Source organism: Eleutherodactylus coqui, chromosome 9, assembly GCF_035609145.1.
Source record: "Eleutherodactylus coqui strain aEleCoq1 chromosome 9, aEleCoq1.hap1, whole genome shotgun sequence".
Lineage (NCBI taxonomy): Eukaryota > Metazoa > Chordata > Amphibia > Anura > Eleutherodactylidae > Eleutherodactylus > Eleutherodactylus coqui.
In genome coordinates this window covers 68239379-68263861 of record NC_089845.1, presented here as the reverse complement: position 1 = coordinate 68263861, position 24483 = coordinate 68239379, and positions in this window count along the sequence as shown.

Below are 24483 nucleotides of genomic sequence, written 5' to 3'. Positions count from 1 at the left end.
GACCTACTTTGGTCTGCTTTACAGACCACAATTGAAAATTGAGGGCGATTTCAGACAGCTGAATGCGCAACTATGCTTGCCGGTACAGAGCATAGTTGCACATGCTTGGCTTTTTTTTCTTCCTTCTCGGGCTTTTCAAATTTCGCATCATAGCCAAGAATCCCACTTTTAGGAACCATACCTTTTTAAAGTTTTTGTAGCGACGTAGCCATATGCAGAGCCGGTTTAGGGGGGTACAAACCGGGCAGTTGTCCAGGGTTCCCATCCTAAAAAAGTCCCTCTGCCTTTAGAGCCACAACTAAGCCCCAGTGGTGCTGCTGTACAGCATTCAGGGAGATCACTCACTCGGTTTCAGTCCCTTCTTCCATGCTGGGTGGCATTGTGTTTCTCCAATCCTACTCCCTCTGTCCCTTCATCTTTAGCTCCTCTTTACTGAAGCCCCAGACTGCAGGACACAAGGGAGGAGGATCGGAGATGCAGGATGGACAGAATGGACTGAAGCACCTGAGTAACAGCACGATCAAGACTCAAGAAGGTTGAGGGGACACTGTAAACTTGTGGGGGCACCTAGGATGTACAATAAACTTCTTTGGGGTATTTACGGGGCACATTAGACTTCTGGTGGTACAGTAAACTTCTGGGCACACAGTAAACTTGTGGTGGCACAAAGGGGGCACTAAAGGTGTAGCTAGTTCTTCTTGCGCCCAGAACAAAGATACAGTTTGACGCCCCCCAATACACCACCAGTTAATGAATTATTATTTATTTTATTCCCAGATTGTACAGTTCGGATCTGGATATCGGAGGGTAATGCCCACCATGTGATTTCTGCGCAGCTGAAATATGCACTGAATTGCATGCTGACACAGTTTGTAAATTAATTTTCATTTGTTAGAGCCACTATTCTGCACACATGAAAGTTAACAATGCCAATCCGAGAAGACGTCAACTGTGGTCACTGGAGTAACTACACTGTGCTATATTAGTTGTCCAATAAATATGATGCCTCATATACTGGATATGTACATATATATGTGTACAGTATTATAATCTTAGCTCATATGTCTTCAGGCTTGTGCCCACAATTTAACAATACCCATAGCTGCTAGTGCTGCATCAATTGGTGACTTGGCAGACCCACTGATGAAATTGAAAATCATGGCTGAGCTGTTACCGAGAGATCCCCAATCTGCACTTTGCATTAAGGCCCATAAAACTTTAGCTATACCCCTGTTTAGAGGATTACCCCTCTTCCTGCTGAACAGGCCGCTGGACAGGAGGGCTGGATTGTAAAGGAGAACTTTCCTTATCCCCTCCTTTCTGGTGTTGGGGAGCAGGGCATAACTGCCAGGGTGGGAAAAGCCTTTATATAGTGATATATATATATATATATATATATCACTATATAAAGGCTATATGTGTATATATATATATATATATATATATATATATATATATATATATATATATATATATATATATATATATATATATATATATATATATATATATATATATATATATATATATATATATCCCTTTTACATCAAATTGCTACTCCATTCCAATAATGTATAAAATCTTGGGTTCTATTCACCGTGTATTAGGACGGTTTCACACGAGTGTATGCACAAATGCGCTTGTCGCAGGGCATTTGCGCATGAACAAGGTTGGGGGAGGACTATAATCAAGGTCTAGTTCATACATGCAGATGACACACCCTTTCCGTGGAATTGTGTGACTATTAAAGCCTAATAAGGTCTAGCTGTGTTCTTTTTCCTGCATTTTGCGCAGGGTCACAACCTTTTCCTTGCATATTTTCGAACCTGCCAAAGACGTTTATGGCATTTGTGCTGTGCAAAATGCAGTAAAATTGAGCAGGTCCCAATTTTTTTGCGTGGGCACAAAATACGCTTATGAGAATTAACCTATTGAAATCAATGGGTTCTATTCAGTTTTATAGCACACACAGATTTTGCATATTTGGTATCACAAAACCATATTAACTCTTGGAATACAAGATGCATGCTTTACGATTAGTGAATGACAAAAAAGAAAAACTCCGGTAGAAACAGCTTTTTCGCCGTTTTTTTAATACATATTGCTTATAACATAAATTGTAAGCTCTATAGTGTAACGGCAGATCACAGCATCGCAGCAACATCTTGGTTTAAATCACAGTCTATTTATGCTGACACATCCATAAAACTGTAACGTTACGGGGGACTAAGCTGGCTTTCTCAATAATATTACAATGTACAAAGTGCGCATACAACTACCCCTCCCACTAAAGAGCATAATACATAATCAGTTGTCAGGGTGGTCACTATCAACAACAGCGAACCGCATGCAAAAATATGTATCCACCAAAAGCTTCATATATTAAACAACATTTGAGTGATGCTCCAGAAATTGGAAGCGGACATGCTGTACCATAATTTATCGGCCTTTCTTCCCACGGATTTCATATATAAAACTTTAAAACAACTTCTTAACACAGACTGCATTTTTAAACAAAGAAACAGCGCATACATTACGTCTGTAGGTTCATACCTTTAACCCTTTCCAATCCACTGTCTGACCTCTGAAGACATTATGATTTAAGGCTGTACAGCTCCGATGTTGGAAGACGTCCGTTAGGGTTCTCTTACTGTATATTGTCAGCCTCTCTGCTGTCGCAGCCTATTCAACGTGCCACCTCATGCAGTACTGGCTTTAGCCAGCATATAGCGCCGTTGTATAATGGCAGAAAAAAATAAGCCCACCTAGGAAAACCAGGAATCAAATTGGATTGGAAAGGGTTAATCTGCCCACATCTATCCTGATGCTGCTGTAAGGGGTTCTTCCCGGATGGAATAGGGGACACCTCCCTGTTCTGGGTCTTGCTTTGGAGGCCAATGGGCAAATCTTGGGCTCCTTCTCCCCAGCTGGGCAGCCCGTGGTTTACATTGAGCACCATATCCGTGAGCCCGGACAGACTGGCAGTCACACGCTTATAATAGTGCCGCCACAGGCTTCTGGCTATGTGGGTTGGATAGGTAGGCCATGGCACAGTAAGTTTAGTACGAAGTTCAATTTTATTTTAAACAGTGCACAACTCAGAAACAGTTCAGTGGGTTTTGATGGAATAATCCTGGAAAATGACTCAGAGTGTTAGTGTTCGACTGAAAATATGGATTAAACTGGTAAACCAGAGTCTTTATTTTATTATCTTACAGTGTGAGAGTCTGTTAGTTTTAACCCTTTCCAATCCAATTTGTATTCCTAAGGGGCTTTCTCCTTTTCTGCCGTTATACAACAGCACTATATGCTGACTAAAGTTAGTACTGCATGAGGTGATACGTTGGATAGGCTCCTATAGCAGAGAAGCTGGCAATACACAGTAAGAGAACCCTGACGGAGGTCCTCCAACATTGGAGCTGTACAGCCTTAAATCATAATGTCTTAAGACGTCAGACAGTGGATTGGAAAGGGTTAACATTTCAAACAGGAGACCTTTTACCTGACATTGTCCAGGCTTCCGGGATGGTATTGGTACAACAGACCAGCTGGTAGCCTGGACAAGGGATTGGGGACTCAAAATGGAAAGCAAACTCACAATTTATACCGGCTGGAGAGAAGACGTCCCCACGTCCCATGTGACTACCCCAAGTAACGCAGGAAAACTGCCACCCATCTCCCATGAAAATAGTGCAAAAAACAGCAGGCCATTAGGAGCAGTACAGGACAAAAATAGCATAAGATATTACATAACAAGCTTTACGTGATACACAACCACATTCCCCTCTTCACTGTACCTACAATGGCACATGGAATTAAATATAGAACAATACCTATAGCACTGCACTCCAGCTTGGATGGCCTGAACTTGTACGAAATGCAGTGTGTCCTTGCAGTATTTATATTACTTTATCTCTGACAAGACATACAATTATCAGCAAGTGATCAGGTTGGAATATACAGTATGTCACATCTGACCTGGATGTACGAAATCAGTCCTCCGAACAATTTCTGGGCTATATTTACACAATGGAACATCATTAATTCTTTCTGTGAGTATCAATCTCCTTTGCAACCTCTGAAATAGTTTTGGAAAAAGAACCAAAACATGATCCATAATTGCAAAAGAAAGGTGATGTGCCTGTAGACTCGAAACGATCTATTATTTTGAGAAAAGTCCGCTAAAGGTAAAATCTCCGACCAATCCCCCTGATTATCTGAAATATAACATTGCAAGCACTGTTTCAAACTTTGATTACACTTCTCTGTCTGGCCATTAGTCTCAGGATGATATGTGGAGAAAAAAGAGAGTTGTATTCCTAACACACAAACCACCAGAACCTGGAAACAAACTGGACCCATTGGTCGGAGACGATATTAACAGGTAACCCGTATAATCTTACGATATGAGAAACAAACAATTTTGCCAAAGTTTTAGCATTAGGGAGACTGTACAGAGCTACAAAATGGCACATCTTACTGAAATGATCAACCACAACCCAGAGGATCTTGTTATCCTCAGAAAGTGGCAAATCCATAATGAAATCCATGGACAAATGAGTCCACGGTTTCACAGGAATCAGTAAAAGTAACAACTACCCCATAACCAAATTCTGTCCCTTTTTCTGGTACCATCGGAAACACAATCCAATTGCATGGGTTCTTTCATATCCGTAAATTCCATAGATGAGTTTGAGGAAAGCTTGTCAAGCCGTTCCCTTACTTGGCATTCAATTTGGATGGCTAAAGATATGGTGTCGTCTAACCTGTGAGGAACAGGATGCGAAACAAACAGATCTTTAATTTTGTCACTTAATCCGACATGAAACTGAGATCATTCTACTGAGTTTCAGTTGCCTAGCGATGAAACTCTTCAATGGAAGACCTTCCATGATGCAGAGCTTTATCTTTGGCAAGCGATACCCTATCAGGATCATCATAGATCGAACCCAAGGCAACAAAAAATTATCCACAGAAGATAAAGCCTCAGAAGTAGGTGGTAAGGAAAAGGCCCAGGCTCAAGGGTATTCCTGCAATTTAGAAATAACTATCCCGATAAGAGATTAGATATAGGGGGTAAAGAAAAGATTGGAGTTGAATATAACCCCAGGGCAGCGGGCGTGCTGTCTGGGAGTTATGGTGGTGCCACTTACTGAGATGGAGATGTCAGGATGAGATCAGTTAGCAGAGGGCAGAAACAGGATTAGGTCAGTTTTTGAGAGGTTCAGTTTTAGGTATAGAGAGGACATAGTATTAAAGACAGCGGACAGAGAGTCAATGGAGTTCTGGAGGAATGTTGCTGTGATGTCATGGGGAGAGGTATATAACTGGGTGTCGTCAGCATAGAGATGGTACTGAAAGCCAAATCTCCTGATGGTTAGTCCAATAGGGGCTGTGTAGATGGAGAAGAAGAGAGGGACAAGGACTGAGCTCTGGGAGACCCCAACAGCAAGGGGAAAAGGAGGGGAGGCGGAGCGAGCAAAGGAGACACTGAAGGAGCGCTCAGATAGGTAGGAGGAGAACCAATAGAGTGCAGTGTCCTTTAGTCCAATAAAGTGAAGCATACTGAGGAGGAGTTTATGGTCAACGGTGTCAAATGCTGCAGAGAAATCGAGGAAGATCAGTAGGGAGTACTCGCCCCTTGATTTGGCTGGCAGGAGGTCGTTTGACACTTTAGTCAGGACACTAAATGACTCAGAATAAGAGACCTATCTGTCTATAGTGGATGTCATGTCCTGATAAGAACGCACCCGACCCATGATCCTCAGCCACTCATTGTCACTATCTGGAACAGAAGTAAACAACTACGGTAAGTAAGGATACAACTACCACCAATAACCACAGTACTTAGCTTGAGATGAGCAAAAAAACAGGAGACTGAGATCTAGCTCTGATTCCAACAACCATCAGATGAAAACTGAAAATAATCAGCACAGGGCCTCAGCCAAGACAGGAATAAAAGCCCTCCCTAATTGCTAAGCAGGTGCAACAGGTAGCATAACACTCCCATAGACACTCTCACATCAGTGCTAGATAAAGCTGAAAGAAAAATCCCAAACAACACCAGCATAAACCAGACCTCCATGAACAACAACCCAACACAGTAACATTTCGTGACTTCATGTGCATCTTTGTGGCTGCAACTAGTATTGTGCAAGCTAGAATGGGGTGTTGAGTGTAAGGGATTTTCTTGTTTTCATCCTTTAATCCTGCAAGGAAGTACAGGCTTTGCTGTAGGAGAATCCTGGATCAGGACCAGGGAGACCAGACAGGAAGTGTGGAACAGAAGCAGGGAAACAGAGGAGAAGCTAGAACCAGGAGCCTGGACACAGGGGGCATGGCCAGAAGTTGGAACCAAGAGCATGGGCACCATGGCATGGCCAGAAACTGCAACCAGGAGCATGGACACCAGGGGCACAGCCAGAAGCTGGAACATGGTCAAGGAACAGCAATGTGATCACTGCACAGCAACATAAGACATGTTACAGCAATGTGGCACAAGAACATGGTCACAGCACAGGATTGTTGAGTGTGGCACATGAGCAGAGTTAGAATGTGGTTAAGAACATAGTCAAAAGGTAGTCAGCTAAGTTCAGAATTCTTAAATAGCGGAGGCATGTACACTTTAAATTCTTAGCAACACGCAACTTTATTGTACAATATTTACATATATTAACACTTCAGAGAAGGGCACACACACTTCAAACATTGCATGCATCATGTAGCAGTCTTTCTCCAATGTCTAATATCCCCAAGTGGGACCTCCTTGATATAGAAGCAATGTTCTTTGGCCTGACAGCATCTTCCATTACTTGTGACAACATCCCTAGTTTCTCTCTTGCTGAGTCACCCTCTGTGTGTTGCACAGAAACTTCTGCTTACCTCTGCCTCACAGCCAGCTTCACTTAACCTCTTAGTCCCTCTTCCTGACTACAGTGAGGCTTCTAGGAATTTGCTACCTGTTGCACTGAGTGGACTCTCACAATCTCTGGACCCATCTCTCTCTAGTGTAGCCAGTAGAGATGAGCGAGCACCAAAATGCTCGGGTGCTCGTTACTCGGGACGAAATTATCGCGATGCTCGAGGGTTCGTTTCGAGTAACGAACCCCATTGAAGTCAATGGGCAACAAGAGCATTTTTGTATTTCGCCGATGCTCGCTAAGGTTTTCATGTGTGAAAATCTGGGCAATTCAAGAAAGTGATGGGAACGACACAGCAACGGATAGGGCAGGCGAGGGGCTACATGTTGGGCTGCATCTCAAGTTCACAGGTCCCACTATTAAGCCACAATACCGGCAAGAGTTGCCCCCCCCCTCCCAACAACTTTTACTTCTGAAAAGCCCTAATTAGCAATGGATACCTTAGCTAAGCACCACTCTACCTCCAACAAAGCACAATCACTGCCTGCATGACACTCCGCTGCCACTTCTCCTGGGTTACATGCTGCCCAACCCCCCCGCACGACCCAGTGTCCACAGCGCACACAAAAGTGTCCCTGCGCAGCCTTCAGCTGCCCTCATGCCACACCACCCTCATGTCTATTTATAAGTGCGTCTGCCATGACGAGGAACCGCAGGCACACACTGCAGAGGGTTGGCACGGCTAGGCAGCGACCCTCTTTAAAAGGGGCGGGGCGATAGCCCACAATGCTGTACAGAAGCAATGAGAAATATAATCCTGTGCCACCGCCATCAGGAGCTGCACACGTGGGCATAGCAATGGGGAACCTATGTGCCACACACTATTCATTCTGTCAAGGTGTCTGCATGCCCCAGTCAGACCGCGGTTTTTAATTCATAGACACAGGCAGGTACAACTCCCTATTGTGAAGTGCCTGTGGACCCACAGCATGGGTGGGTGCCAGGAAGCCACCGGCGGTACATAAAAATATCCCATTGCATTGCCCAACACAGCTGAGGTAGTAATGTTGTGCTTAATGCAGGTGGGCTTCGGCCCACACTGCATGCCCCAGTCTGACTGGGGTTCTTTACAAGTGGAAACAGATGCATTTACAAGTCCCTGTGGACCGACAGCATGGGTGGCTCCCTGGAACCCACCGGCGGTACATAAAAATATCCCATTGCATTGCTCAACACAGCTGAGGTAGTAATGTTGTGCTTAATGCAGGTGGGCTTCGGCCCACACTGCATGCCCCAGTCTGACTGGGGTTCTTTACAAGTGGAAACAGATGCATTTATAATTCTCTGTGGACCCACAGCATGGGTGGGTGCCAGGAAGCCACCGGCGGTACATAAAAATATCCCATTGCATTGCCCAACACAGCGGATGTAACGTCAGCTGTAATGCAGGTGGGCTAAAAATTCATTTGATTACACTGTAGGCGAGGGCCCACAAAAATTGGTGTATCAACACTACTAATGTACATCAGAAAAATTGGCCATGGCCAACCAAGAGGGCAGGTGAAACCCATTAATCGCTTTGGTTAATGTGGCTTAAGTGGTAACTAGGCCTGGAGGCAGCCCAGTTTAACGAAAAATTGGTTCAAGTTAAAGTTTCAACGCTTTTAAGAGCATTGAAACGTATAAAAATTTTTAAGAAAAATTATATGAGTGAGCCTTGTGGCCCTAAGAAAAATTGCCCGTTCGGCGTCATTACGTGAGGTTTCAGGAGGAGGAGCAGGAGGAGGAGGAGGAGGAATATTATACACAGATTGATGAAGCAGAAATGTCCCCGTTTTGGATGGTGAGAGAGAACGATGCTTCCATCCGCGGGTGCAGCCTACGTATTGCTTAGGTATCGCTGCTGTCCGCTGGTGGAGAAGAGAAGTCTGGGGAAATCCAGGCTTTGTTCATCTTGATGAGTGTAAGCCTGTCGGCACTGTCGGTTGACAGGCGGGTACGCTTATCTGTGATGATTCCCCCAGCCGCACTAAACACCCTCTCTGACAGGACGCTAGCTGCAGGACAAGCAAGCACCTCCAGGGCATACAGCGCGAGTTCAGGCCACGTGTCCAGCTTCGACACCCAGTAGTTGTAGGTGGCAGAGGCGTCAGGGAGGACGGGCGTGCGATCGGCTACATACTCCCTTACCATCCTTTTACAGTGCTCCCGCCGACTCAGCCTTGACTGGGGAACGGTGACACAGTCTTGCTGGGGAGCCATAAAGCTGTCCAGGGCCTTAAAGACTGTTGTATTGCCTGTGCTGTACATGCTGCTCGATCTCCGCACCTCCCCTGCTACCTGGCCCTCGGAAGTGCGCCTTCTGCCACTAGCGCTGTCGGATGGGAATTTTACCATCAGCTTGTCCGCCAGGGTCCTGTGGTATAGCAACACTCTCGAACCCCTTTCCTCTTCGGGAATGAGAGTGGAAAGGTTCTCCTTATACCGTGGGTCGAGCAGTGTGTACACCCAGTAATCCGTAGTGGCCAGAATGCGTGCAACGCGAGGGTCACGAGAAAGGCATCCTAACATGAAGTCAGCCATGTGTGCCAGGGTACCTGTACGCAACACATGGCTGTCTTCACTAGGAAGATCACTTTCAGGATCCTCCTCCTCCTCCTCCTCAGGCCATACACGCTGAAAGGATGACAGGCAAGCAGCATGGGTACCGTCAGCAGTGGGCCAAGCTGTCTCTTCCCCCTCCTCCTCATCCTCCTTATGCTCCTCCTCCTCCTCCTGAACGCGCTGAGATATGGACAGGAGGGTGCTCTGACTATCCAGCGACATACTGTCTTCCCCCGGCTCTGTTTCCGAGCGCAAAGCGTCTGCCTTTATGCTTTGCAGGGAACTTCTCAAGATGCATAGCAGAGGAATGGTGACGCTAATGATTGCAGCATCGCCGCTCACCACCTGGGTAGACTGCTCAAAGTTTCGAAGGACCTGGCAGATGTCTGCCAACCAGGCCCACTCTTCTGAAAATAATTGAGGAGGCTGACTCCCACTGCGCCGCCCATGTTGGAGTTGGTATTCCACTATAGCTCTACGCTGCTCATAGAGCCTGGCCAACATGTGGAGCGTAGAGTTCCACCGTGTGGGCACGTCGCACAGCAGTCGGTGCACTGGCAGATTAAACCTATGTTGCAGGGTCCGCAGGGTGGCAGCGTCCGTGTGGGACTTGCGGAAATGTGCGCAGAGCCGGCGCACCTTTCCGAGCAGGTCTGACAAGCGTGGGTAGCTTTTCAGAAAGCGCTGAACCACCAAATTAAAGACGTGGGCCAGGCATGGCACGTGCGTGAGGCTGCCGAGCCGCCACCAGGTTACGGCCGTTGTCACACACGACCATGCCCGGTTGGAGGCTCAGCGGCGCAAGCCAGCGGTCGGTCTGCTCTGTCAGACCCTGCAGCAGTTCGTGGGCCGTGTGCCTCTTATCTCCTAAGCTGAGTAGTTTCAGCACGGCCTGCTGACGCTTGCCCACCGCTGTGCTGCCACAACGCGCGACACCGACTGCTGGCGACGCGCTGCTGCTGCTGACACATCTTGATTGCGAGACAGAGGTTGCGTTGGAGGAGGAGGAGGGTGCTTTAGTGGAGGAAGCATACACCGCCGCAGATACCACCACCGAGCTGGGGCCCGCAATTCTGGGGGTGGGTAGGACGTGAGCGGTCCCAGGCTCTGACTCTGTCCCAGCCTCCACTAAATTCACCCAATGTGCCGTCAGGGAGATGTAGTGGCCCTGCCTGCCTGTGCTTGTCCACGTGTCCGTTGTTAAGTGGACCTTGGCAGTAACCGCGTTGGTGAGGGCGCGTACAATGTTGCGGGAGACGTGGTCGTGCAGGGCTGGGACGGCACATCGGGAAAAGTAGTGGCGACTGGGAACTGAGTAGCGCGGGGCCGCCGCCGCCATCATACTTTTGAATGACTCCGTTTCCACAACCCTATACGGCAGCATCTCAAGGCTGATAAATTTGGCTATGTGGACGGTTAACGCTTGAGCGTGCGGGTGCGTGGCGGCGTACTTGCGCTTGCGCTCAAACACTTGCGCTAGCGACGGCTGGACAGTGCGGTGCGAGGCATTGCTGGATTGGGCCGAGGACAGCGGAGGTGAGGGTGTGGGTGCAGGCCAGGAGACGGTAGTGCCTGTGTCCTCAGAGCGGGGTTGGATCTCAGTGGCAGGTTGGGGCACAGGGGGAGAGGCAGCGGTGCAAACCGGAGGCGGTGAACGACCTTCGTCCCACCTTGTGGGGTGCTTGGCCGTCATATGTCTGCGCATGCTGGTGGTGGTGAGGCTGTTGGTGGTGGCTCCCCGGCTGATCTTGGCGCGACAAAGGTTGCACACCACTGTTCGTCGGTCGTCAGGCGTCTCTGTGAAAAACTGCCAGACCTTAGAGCACCTTGGCCTCTGCAGGGTGGCATGGCGCGAGGGTGCGCTTTGAGAAACAGTTGGTGGATTATTCGGTCTGGCCCTGCCTCTACCCCTGGCCACCGCACTGCCTCTTGCAACCTGCCCTGCTGCTGCCCTTGCCTCCCCCTCTGAAGACCTGTCCTGAGTAGGCGTTGCAAACCAGGTGGGGTCAGTCACCTCATCGTCCTGCTGCTCTTCCTCCGAATCCTCTGTGCGCTCCTCCCTCGGACTTACTGCCCTTACTACTACCTCACCGATAGACAACTGTGTCTCATCGTCATCGTCCTCCTCACCCACTGAAAGGTCTTGAGACAGTTGCCGGAAGTCCCCAGCCTCATCCCCCGGACCCCGGGAACTTTCCAATGGTTGGGCATCAGTGACGATAAACTCCTCTGGTGGGAGAGGAACCACTGCTGCCCAATCTGAGCAGGGGCCCGAGAACAGTTCCTGGGAGTGTTCCCGCTCCTGAGCATGTGTCATTGTAGTGGAGTGAGGAGGCTGGGAGGAAGGAGGAGCAGCAGACAGAGGATTCGAATTTGCAGCAGTGGACGGCGCAGAACTGTGGGTGGACGATAGGTTGCTCGAAGCACTTTCTGCCATCCACGACAGGACCTGCTCACACTGCTCATTTTCTAATAAAGGTCTCCCGCGTGGACCCATTAATTGTGCGATGAATGTGGGGACACCAGAAACGTGCCTCTCTCGTAATCGCGAAGCAGTCGGCTGCGATACATCTGGATCAGGAGTTCGGCCTGTGCCCACACCCTCACTTGGCCCTCCGCGTCCTCAGCCGCGTCCACGTCCTCTAGGCCTACCCCTACCCCTCAGCATGCTGTATTACCAGTGATTTGATTTCCCAGGCAGGAAATAAATTGGCGCAAGCCTGCTGTTAAACGTAGCTGGCTGCGTATGATTTTTGTTTACGTTCTGCACCCACCACACATGTACCCAGAACGCTCAGGACTGTCAGAGGCAGGCCAAATAGAATGTTTCCCTTTTTTTGTTAAAGAAAAGGCCCACTGACTATATTCAATCAATAATATATGTCTTCTGGCCCTGCAAATGTGTCACAGAACTGCAGGGTTGCAGAGTTATTAACTACAGCAGAGCGGTGATTTTTCCCAGGCAGGAAATAAATTGGCGCAAGCCTGCTGTTAAACGTAGCTGGCTGCGTATGATTTTTGATTACGTTCTGCACCCACCACACACGTACCCAGAACGCTGAGGCCTGCAGAGGCAGGCCAAATAGAATGTTTCCCTTTTTTTGTAAAGAAAAGGCCCACTGACTATATTCAATCAATAATATATGTCTTCTGGCCCTGCCTACACAATTCTGTCCCTGTAGTATTACTGCAGGGCGCAATGCTCTGCACAGCCGATTTAAAAAAAAAAAAAAAAAATGCAACACTGCTAACAGCAGCCTGCACAGTTCTGCACACGGTTAAATGTGGCCCTAAGAAGGACCGTTGGGGTTCTTGAAGCCTACACTCACTCCTTAAACTCTCCCTGCCTAACCACCACTTCTGTCCCTGTAGTATTACTGCAGGGCGCAATGCTCTGCACAGCCGATTTTGAAAAAAAAAAAAAAAGGGCAACACTGCTAACAGCAGCCTCCACACGGATAGATGTGGCCCTAAGAAGGACCGTTGGGGTTCTTGAAGCCTACACTAACTCCTAACGCTCTCCCTACAGCAGCTCCAACACAACAGCACTTTCCCTCAGCTAACTCACAAGGCATCTGAGGCGAGCCGCGGGAGGGGCCGACTTTTATACTCGGTTGACATCTGATCTCCCCAACCACTCACAGCAGGGGGGTGGTATAGGGCTTGAACGTCACAGGGGGAAGTTGTAATGCCTTCCCTGTCTTTCAATTGGCCAGAAAAGCGCGCTAACGTCTCAGAGAGGAAACTGAAAGTAACCCGAACATCGAGTGGTACTCGTTAAGAGTAACGAGCATCCCGAACATGCTAATATTCGGCCGAGCATCAAGCTCGGACGAGTACGTTCGCTCATCTCTAGTAGCCAGAGATTCCCCTCACGACTGCAGGTGTCTCTGAATCTGCTTGGCTAAGTCTACTGAGGCCCGATGATCTCTGCTTTCTGCCCTTGGTAGCACAGCCAAGTGGAGGGAGCCTCCTCTCCTCCCATGCACTGCACTTCTAGGTCTGGTCATTATCTTAAGCTATCTCATCTCTGTTCAGGCGAGAGAGAGAGATGCCCTCTCTCCTGCTGTGAGTGTTTTGTTCTTCAAGGTGGTTTTCTTTGTGTGGCGGGAGCTCTTCCACTCTCTTACAACCCTGTCAGGAGCTGCTCTGGCAGACAGGAAGTGAAGTGGAATCTGGAAGTGAAAGATCTGGCTGGTTTTATATAGTAGACCTTAGTGAACTCATCAGAAACAACTGCATAGCAACAGAACTCAGATATAGAAAGAATTAACCATTACTTTCCTGCAGGAAGGTGTAGCTGAAGAATGGAGACAGAACATCACAAGAGTAAATCGGGAACAAAAGTAGACCAGACCACCAGGACACAGCGCCTGTTGCAGTATGATGGTCCAAACGCACTCATGCAGACACGGAAGCAAAGAGAGGTGACTACAGCGCTCACAGTGTTGCTGATGACTGTCCTACAGATATCACTAATAATGCACAGAATCTTCATCACATCACCTTATCATTAAGTGCAAATTGGCTACATTGTACAATACTAAGCCCTAGTGATGCAAAATAAGAGCGGCTTCCTAGGCAACATGCAGATAATTCTATGACAAAACTGTTCTATGCTGCATAATGTGACACTTGTGTTTTAATAATGTGGCAACATAAAGGTAAAGTGGAACATCATGTTTCTAATTGAATTTTCGAAGAAATATGGAGGATTGTGTCATGATTAGGGATGTGTTCTTCCACTATCATTTTTTTATTCATCTGTAGTAAAGTAAACACAAATGAAACTACAATTCTACAGAAAGTGTACATTAAAAACATATTGTATAGGACTGCCTAAAATAAAACGTAAAAGAAAACTACCGTTAAGAAGAAAAAGGATCAATGGCAGAGAGAAAAGGAATAAAAAAAGAAAAAAAATAACATTTTCATTCCTAGATATTAATAATAAAAGAAAAGAAGAAAGAAGAAAAGAAAAAAAAGAAGACAAAAGGAAAAAAATAATATTGAATACAGAATAAAATAGAATTTAAAAAAATAGTGGGTAGAAGCCCTAAAAAGGAAGAAAAAAAATGAAATGAAAAATTAAAGAATGGAAGAAAAAAAGAAAGAAGGTTAAAGAAAAGTTGAAGAAGAGAGAAATGAAGAAATAGAAAATTAGAGAAAAAGGGGAAAGAGAAATAAAATGACAAGCAAAACAATTAGGTTGGTATGATTGGGGAGGGGGGGGGATTGTTCGATAGTTATTGGTTTGTATTTAGTGCATGTGCTGCAACCATAGCATCAGTGCTGTAATACGCTCACATTTAGAATGTCGCTGTGTCTACAATGGCTGATGCCGTGATCTGCTTCCATGCTTGATATTTTCTTGATATTTTGAGACTGGCATTTCAATGGTCATGAGTAGAGTGGAACTGAATAACAGTGCTGGCTGTTTACCCTTTCCTATTGAATGTTAGATATATTTCCCCTGATAATTGTACCTAAACAATCTACAACTCATAACGCAAAATAAGCGAACTCTCACGGCTACATTGTATGAAAAATAAAAAAGGGTTTTAGGACCACGATGGAAAACAGAGGAAAAGCAAAAAAAAATTGTTTCGCACTCAGTCAGACTACTAATAAATATTTTATAAAACAGTTTATCTTACTAATCAACTATTAGGCTAAGGCTACACAGCGACAGCGAAGTGTTGCACGACAGCAAGTCGCATAAAAGTCATGTGTTGTGCCATTGTTTAGGAGCAGCAATTTGGCAGTTAAAGACAGTTAAATTACAGGTAGGTCACAGGTAAGTCCTGTCGCATGTGACATACATTGATGTCACTTGTGACTTGCAACCTGTGACCCAAATCCAACAGAGTTGGATTTTTTTTGTGACTGTGATATCGCAGTGGCATTATAACAAAACATCATAATCATTGAATGTGAAACTGCAATCTGTGTGCCACGTAACACGTGTCATCATGTAGCCCTAACATAAAACCACAAAATAACATATAAATAAAGTGCATTCATGTCACACGATATCTATCTATCCATACTGGCCAGTTAGAAATACACATTTCAAGTGTACATATTCAAACAAACAAACAAAGCAATGTCTTAAACAAAACATATAATGCTGGTGAGGTAACATGCAGGAATGCTCAGATTAGTATTATTAGTGGCTAGGAGGATATTTCAATTCTACCTGTTGTAGGAGTGCAGTGTACAGAATAGCCTGCAGAGGGTGATAGACAGGCATTCTGATACCTGCAGAGAGATACCTGTGGGTGTGGCAGGAGGTGAGATAAAAGGATCAGTTCCTGCTACATTAAGGGGGGGGAAAGCTAGCTGCTATCCAGAAGAGAGACAGGCTGTAGGCGCAGGCATCAGGACTGGGAACCTGAGGTCTGGCACACACCAGTTTGGGCCTGTCACCCATCTGAAAGAGGAGGACGCCCTCCAAACACCCCCCCTGGGTGGGGGTTAGTGACAGCAACCCTGTGGGCTGTGGACATTGTATGTACGACAAGTTTTGCTGGGCTTTAATGTGGAATAAAACTGTCAGGAACCAGATTTAAAGAAATTCCTGTCTCTGGAGGGTTTGTACACATGAGGTGCCCCTTCCTGACAGAGAACTAAGTGACCCAGGAGGTGAGTAACCCTGGCTTGCCACACTGTTCATTCATGTTGGACTCTTGGATAGTCTATAGGCCAGTCCTCTCCATGATTCTCTATTCTTTACAGCTGCTTTTGATTGCCTGATGTCCATTACCATGTCCTTTTTGCTTCTCGAGGATGTCCAGCCAATGTGTCTTTTGTCTTCCCAGTTTCCTTTTACCACTGACCATTCCAAGTATGGTAGCATCTCTTTTTCCAGTGAATTCACCCTCATCATGTGTCCGAAGTAAGTTAGTCTCTGTCTCATGCCTTTCAGGGATACCTCTGACTTGATATAGTCCAGGACAGCTTTGTTTGTTTGCACTAGCTGTCTCAAGGATTTATAGAAATTTTCTCCAACACTATAGCTCAAAAGCGTCAATTTTTCTTCGTTCTGCTATCATCAATGTCCACATCTCACAGCCATATGTTGCAATTGGGAAGATGATGGCTGTGATTAACCTTCATTTGATGGTGACTGAGATATCCTTGCACTTCCATATTGGGTCCATGCTCACAAAGACCGTATGCCCCAGTGCTAATCAATGTGTTACCTCTACTGTCAAGCTGCCACTATAATCGATGAGGGACCCAAAGAATTCAAAATTATTAATCACTTTGATTTCCTTGTTGTTGACCTTTATGTGGACATCAAAGGATATAGCCTGTAGCAAAATGTGCCTTGCAGTTCAGCAATATAAACATGCTGCAAAAATATGTACAGTCCGCGCAGGGGTACTTAAACAAGCCTCCAGATAATCACACCATGGTGCCACTTATCCTTCGTGAGAATGAAAATCCAGTAAAAAGTCCAGAATTACTACAAAGTTATTGATAAAGCAATTGTTGTTGTATAATTGACAAAAAACCCATGCTGAAAATATACATACAGTCTGTGCAATTTGATTTCAGGGATATTCTCCAAATGATCATCTCCCAACCAATGGCATCCATCACCATGTGAGCGGCATCTGTCATCATTGCCACTAGCATGTTTCATCCACGACTAGCCCCCATCAGAGTGCATGCTCACTAGGCACTGCTAGCAGGATATATATGGCTCTCATTTAGAGGGATATGCACAAATACAGATGCATTATATCAGGAGAGATTACTCATTAGTGCCAAAGATTAGCTGGAACCGGAGTTTGAGACATTCAACATTTAGGCAATCCTCCAGCCCTGGACAAACAATGGCCAATACACTTCTCTGCCTACCTGATGCACCCTGTACACTAGTATGCATTATTAGTGTTAGGGTATTTTACATATAGTGAGAAATGGTTTGCCCCAGTGAACAAGCAAATGATGACAACGTTTTCTTGTTCGCTTAGATAGACAGTTTAAAGTCAAAGATATATTGTTCATTTTATTTTTCCCATGATTGGACCAGTGAATAAGAACCACTGAATGATTGCTGTTTAAAGCGAATGATTACTGAACGAGCCAATGACTTTTATGCTTGCATAAAATGAATGATAAGCGAATGAGTCATTCATCATTCAATGGTTGGCCATGTTTACACTGAATGCTTATTGTTCAAATTTGAATGATCCAGCGATTTTGAATGATAATCATTCTGCACCTTAAGACACTACACCTGCTTTGATTGGCCAGTGCTGCTCCCTTGAGCAGCATTGGCCATTTAGACCAGCATGCTGTGTCTTTGACTACTGTTGCAGGCCAATGCACAAAGTGTATCAGGTAGCCAAAGAAGCATTTCGGCCATCTTTGTTGATCCAGGACCAAAGAGTTGCCTTAATGACATTGAAGCCACATCTATCTGTGTATGATTGTGCATAGAGAAATAGCTGCCAATCACAGATAGGACCGCCCATTGGACTCCTAAGCCAAAAATGAGCAGAAATTTAAGTGAAAAGAATACAAGTCACACTGAACATTTCCACACAAAACTACTTATCGATTTGCTAATCTCCTCCTATTCTGTACTGTGCTGCCTGCAGATCAAACTGCATTTTCTAAACAACAAGATGCTTTTAAAATTCTCCTATTTTGTTTTTGTGGTTCCAACGCAGACTTATATGTCTTCATACTTACAGACTGCAAACAAACCCTTTCTTTGCTAATATGTATACTTCTTGCTAATATACATTCAATGCATTTGTACACATAGTGCAAGCAAGGGAAAAGCATCTGACATGCCTAGTGTGCTGCACCAAATGTATCATGTCACGTGTGCTACTTTGATAAATTTGCACCTGTTTTGCTTGTAAAAGCATTGATGTTGGAATGCATTAAAGGTAATAGAATGTAATATAGCTACACATTGCTAAAACTGTACAATCTTAAAGTGGTAATACCGTACTATTGATAACCAGTCTTCAGGACAGGTCGTCAATGGTTGATCAGCGACTATGGTCAATCAGCTAATCGGATGCCTGTTGTCATTGCCGCCATACAAAAGGAGTACAGAGCGGGAGCTGCTGCTCCGACCCCAATGTAATGGCTGTCACTTGTAACTACAGACACAGCTTCCATTACACGCAATGACAGCTGCACCTGCAGTTACAAGTGCTGGCCGCTGCACAGGGATCGAGCAGTGGTTTCCGCGCCATGCCCCTTTGTGTAATGGCAGTGGCAGCGAGCGCCCGATCAGTTCATCAGCCAGGATCCCAAGCAACAGACTCCAGCTACTCAACTATTGATGACCTGTTCTAAGGCTAGATCATTAATAGTATTTCCCTAGAAAACCACTTTGACAACATTTCAGTAACAAGGTAATTCTTTTCGAAATTGCTGTTTAAAGATTTGCGCCCTGCTAGGTTGAACAGAAATGCAAACAGTCTGTGATTTCTATGTTAGTTCAGATATTGTAAAAACGGCACTCGCTGTAAAGTAGCACCAACACAAAATGCGGATCAGATAATGTACACTTTCTCACCCAGAAAATGATAAAGATTTCCTTCTGCTGTCAGAGCTAGAATAATACGAATTTATGTCTATGACCATCCATCATAGCCTATTCTTTTTATGTCTAACACACTGTTTAATTTCATGTTATCCTTGGAAAGTGCTTGTTACTGACAAGAGTAAAGAAACGTCTATCACATAAAAAATCAATGTGGTTTTTTTCGCTTGAGCTAGATGGTAAATGACACGTTCTCCAAAGTGCCCTTTCTTGAAAGAAATGAGCACTGAAATCTTGAGGTCAAAGAGGAGCCACACTGCCTTTGCATTATAGACATCAAACTGTCCTTGCTATTAACAGGACTCTATTTCTTCTTTCCCAAGGTAGAGTATTATAATATCTTAAAGGTGTCTTGTAATGATTGGACAGGGCGTTCTGTTTCTCTAGCTAGATTATATCTCTATATATTAGCTTTTATTATTTAAGGTTTCGTTTTAACCAAAAAAAATGTAATGCTTGGAAACATGAACTTCTCCATTAAACTGACACGTATTAAACCGGTCAGCAATAGATTAGGTGACGATGGAAAGGTAATGTAACATTTGACCTGATCTGAGTATAGTTTCAAAAGTGTCTGCCTATGGTTTCCCCTTTTATCATAAAATAAAGTCAGCATATGTTGAAGCAGTTAATAGGCTGGTTTTACATCTGCGTTGGAGCCTTCAGACGGAAGTTCCATTGCAGATCTGGCACAAAATACTGAAAGAAAAAGGGGCTGCCTGCAGCACTTTTTCTTCCAAGCAAAAGTTGGGCAGAAGGCGAATGGACCCCATTATAGTTAATGGGGTCTGTTCTGCACTGCTTGGCCATGGAGAGTTCTCTTTGCTGCTCTCCGAATGGAGCAGGAAAGTGAATCCCTAGGCGCAGGTGTGAAACTAACCATACTTAAAGGGAACTTCCATGATAGAACACCATTTTTTAATTTAAATATGTCCAAAGGTCCACGCTGATTCATTTATTAATATATCTTTATATTATCCACTGCACAGACTTACAATTCAAGCCGACCCGTCACCTCTCTTTACAGGTCTATTTTAATAAAAACTTGTATGGGTCATGAAATAATTCTGGGGAATGTTTTCTTAGAACTCTTAGTGGGGGGGGGGGAGTAAGAGAGAGATCTCCCTCCCGCTACCCCCCGCCGCCCCCCCAAGCACGCTCGGAGGAGAAGGTAGTTACGCGAGATGAGTGAGGCTCGCTCGAGTTACTGACCTTACCGAGCATGCTCGCTCATCTCTATCCTCTATCATTCCTCCTAGAAATGTATGGATAAATTGACATCTGGGTGTTACCAGTTGCAGGTGTGTCCCTACACAGTCTCATTGTAGAATCAGTTCTGCCAGTATCAGACTGTGCAGTGACACATCCTAATGACCAAGAGAATAGTAACACCCAGTTGTCAATTTATTCATAAATATCTGGAAGGAAAAACAGAAGAAAAGCACAAGGCTGAGTTATAAGAAAAGTTGCTACTGAATTCTCATTTCATTAATACAAGTATTTACTTACACAAGCATGTCAGGTGACATTCTTTTCAAAAGATATTATTCTGAGTGCCCGTAACCTCCACCAGAGGGAGCCCAGGAGCTTACTGCATACTGTTTTTATTGTGTTCAATAAATCATTTGCTGCAAGGCCCTAAACTCTCCTAGTGGTATTTTTTTTTCCATTTATCTTTATGGCTAAGCAGATTTGGAGCTTTGTATCAGAAAAATACTGCAACTGCAATAGTTATACTGTATTAAAGGGGTTGTCCCGCGAGAGCAAGTGGGGGTATACACTTCTGTATGGCCATATTAATGCACTTTGTAATGTACATTGTGCATTAATTATGAGCCATACAGAAGTTATTCACTTACCTGTTTCGTTGCTGGCGTCCTCGTCTCCATGGAGCCGTCTAATTTCAGCGTCTAATCGCCCGATTAGACGCGCTTGCACAGTCCGGTCTTCTCCCTGGTGAATGGGGCCGCTCGTGCCGGAGAGCTGCTCCTCGTAGCTCCGCCCCGTCACGTGTGCCGATTCCAGCCAATCAGGAGGCTGGAATCGGCAATGGAACGCACAGAGCCCACGGTGCACCATGGGAGAAGACCTGCGGTCCACCGTGGGTGAAGATCCCGGCGTCCATCTCAGCAAGGTAAGGAAGAAGTCGCCGCAGCGCGGGGATTCGGGTAAGTACTATCCGTTTTTTTTTTTTAACACATGCATTGGGTTTGTCTCGCGCCGAACGGGGGGCCAATTGAATAAAAAAAAACCCGTTTTGGCGCGGGACAACCCCTTTAAGTATTTAATCAGCACAGGATTTTGGACCTGAAAAAAGACATGAAAATAAAAGTTTACCTGTCAGATGTCTCTTCTGGGGAATCAGGCAAGCCATGTTTCAAACTACCTAAATCTCTTATTAGACAATGCAAAGCTGCAGTCACTGGTATCAATATCCTCTGTACAGCTTTTACCAAAATGGAAATGGATCCCAGCTGATGAATAATAAAAAATCATCCCATAAAAAAGACCTAAGTGTCTCTCCAGGCTCCACCTTTCTGGAGATTCTTACATGATCAGATAAATTGTTAAAACAAAGTGCTGATTTCTGATTTAACAATCACTAGACTTGTGTCATGGTGCACTGGTGCTGCCAACTTTGCTCACCTGCTGCTGTAACTGTAGTTAGTCTTTGCTCACGTCCACGAACTGCACTCCATCTCCTTCCCTCTGCTCTGTCTCTGGCCTCAGCCCATAAGACTCTGGATGTATTAGGCATCCACACCCAATGGTGGATGCCTAAGCAATTTGTTCCATCCCATTTCTGACAAAGCCCTAGTTAGTTGTTCTCCAGTTAAGACACTTGCTTGCTCCCAATTATTCTGACCTCTTGCTCCTGACCTTGACTGTTATTGGACTTTGTTATCTATCTGTTGCCTACCCTGACCATGTAAAAGGTCTTTAAAAGAGTTGTGCCAAGAAGTCACCTCATGTTCATATGCCCAATATGGGCATATAAAATTCATGGAGTCCCGCTTAGAACTTGTTGCAGCATTGTTGAGATCGCTGCTAGATTGAAAAAGTCCAGTGCGGGTTTTACATTTGGTTCTGCACCTTCTAGCTCAGTAGGTGGGATGTAATGTGGTCACATCTGTAGGTGATTAGCTGCCTACTTGCTTGGGCTGGATAGTGAGCTAGTTGCTGTATTGTTAGTTGCTCGCAGTCTGAGCTGGCAGTAGTGGCTACCGTGGACAGCGTGCTATCCGCTGTGACCGTGTGCTACGGCTTCACCATCAGATAAGTGTGGTGTTTCATTTGGTTTTCCTTTTAGGGTTTGCTTTGTCCTTTATTTTTGTTGGCCTAGTAGGGTTACTTAGGTCCCAGGTACGAGTGCAGGCCTGCGCCTATCGGCGCGATCAGTCTGCCGTGTTAGGTAGGGCTCTCTCCCTCGTCGCTACATATTTAGGGAAAGACTTCCCGTTTATTTTGTGTTGTTTATATTGGCTGTCGCACATTGGGTTATTATTTATGCATATCTGCAGGTGCAGGTCCAGCACATTATTAGCAGACGTAACAGAACTCCTCTCTCTTACTTAGAATAGAGAGACACTCTGTAAGAGCAGTCTGCTCTGGCAGACCATATGCTGCCCTTGTATTACAGGATTACTATTCATGTGAATGGCCATCCTATAATACTACATTTTCTTTAAATCAATGGCCTTCACAGAAAGTAGGCATTGTATGGGAATTAATTGGCTGGCTGTGGCTTTCCCTTGCAAAATAAACTGCTTATCACAGGTACAGAGAGCAAGACCTGGGGTGATCAGCTCTTCATCCCAGGCCCTGCATTCTGAAAGGGGTTGTATATGCTGGCACAACCCTTTTAAGTCTCATTCCCCTCAGTATATGAATCAAATGGCTGATGGAATAATCATATTCTTGCAAAAGTAGTTTAGTAGTCTGTACTTTATTGTAATTTTGCCCTTGCTGCCCTGAAAATCAATTCTCTATGACTTTTTGGTGAGGCTGCAATAGATATTTGTTATGTATGTCAGCCAACCAAGGAGGTAGAACTTCAGCTTGAATCGATGATGAGTTAGCAGGTGTGTCCTAGACTATAGCTAAAGACAGACAGACATATTTTTGGGCTGTGTGCTGTCTATGCAATTCCATGGACAGCAAATAGCCCCATAATAGCCTATGAGGTTATACACGTGCTAGCTTTTTCACATGCATGGATGGTCCACATGAAAAAACTCATGGTATGTTCTAGTCCCATACATTTTCACAAAAGTGTAGACCATTCAATATGCAGGATCCATGCATATCGAACAACATATGGATGGGAGCCCATGTGCTGTCTAATAAAAGTTGCATCCAAGTATTACGGCTATGGGCCTCTAGCCTAACTCCGACTCCCTGTAGACACTGTAGCTAAGATAGAAAAATAGCAGGTAAGCTTAACTTATAGGTACTGACTTGAATATTATATAGGAGAGCATATTTTTAATAGCAGCATTCTTTGAGCTCCAGCATGCTCTCCTTTACTGGATAACTGCTATCTGTTGTTTAGATTTCACATTGAACCCCTGCTAAGGAGCTCGAGGAAGACTGTAGTAAGCGGACCAGGGAGGATATTGGATGTCTAATTATATAAGAGGTAATAGATTGCTATCACCCACAGAAGTTTTCTTACACACTTTTTTTGCTGGTAGTGTTTTTTGGTCTTTGGCTCCCTGCGGACTGGAAGCTCTTGTGACCATGTTTTGTGATTATGTGACTTTTTTTTTAGAAATTTGCAACTCTTCATTTATCTGGAACAATCTAGCCCCAGCCTCACGAAAAAGGAAGCTGCATAGAGTAAAAGTGCCCAAATAGAATTGTGTTGAACTCCAGATGTAATTGTCCAAAACTATTTATATTCCAATATCTTTTAGGTTGCATATAAAAATATCCAATAATGATAGCTTTTATAGGAGGCACAAAACTCTTTAAATCAATTACCTTCACAGAAAGCTAATCTACAAGACTGGTTAAAGGGGTTTTCCAGGCAAATATTGATGACCTATGCTTAGGATAGGTCATCAATAGTTGACCAGCTAGGGTTCCACCGCTCGGGACCAGCTGTTCAATCGTTCACTTTCAGCACCATAACATACAGGTGTACGGAACGGAAGCAGAGTGAACCAAGTCTTGTGTAGTTGCCATTGCTGGTAATTGCCGGTGCAGTGCTCATTGATTTTAATGAGAGCTGCTCCAGCAATAACGGCCACTACACAAGGGTGGGAGTAAATTGCATCCGTTCTGTAGTCCTGTACATTGTGGTGCTGACAACAGGTGCCCAAACAACCGATCTCCAGGATCCAGAGTGGAGGACCCCAACTGATCAACTATTGATATCCTATCCTGAAAATAGGTCATCCATTATATTTGGCCGGAACTCTCCTTTAAGTAAATACA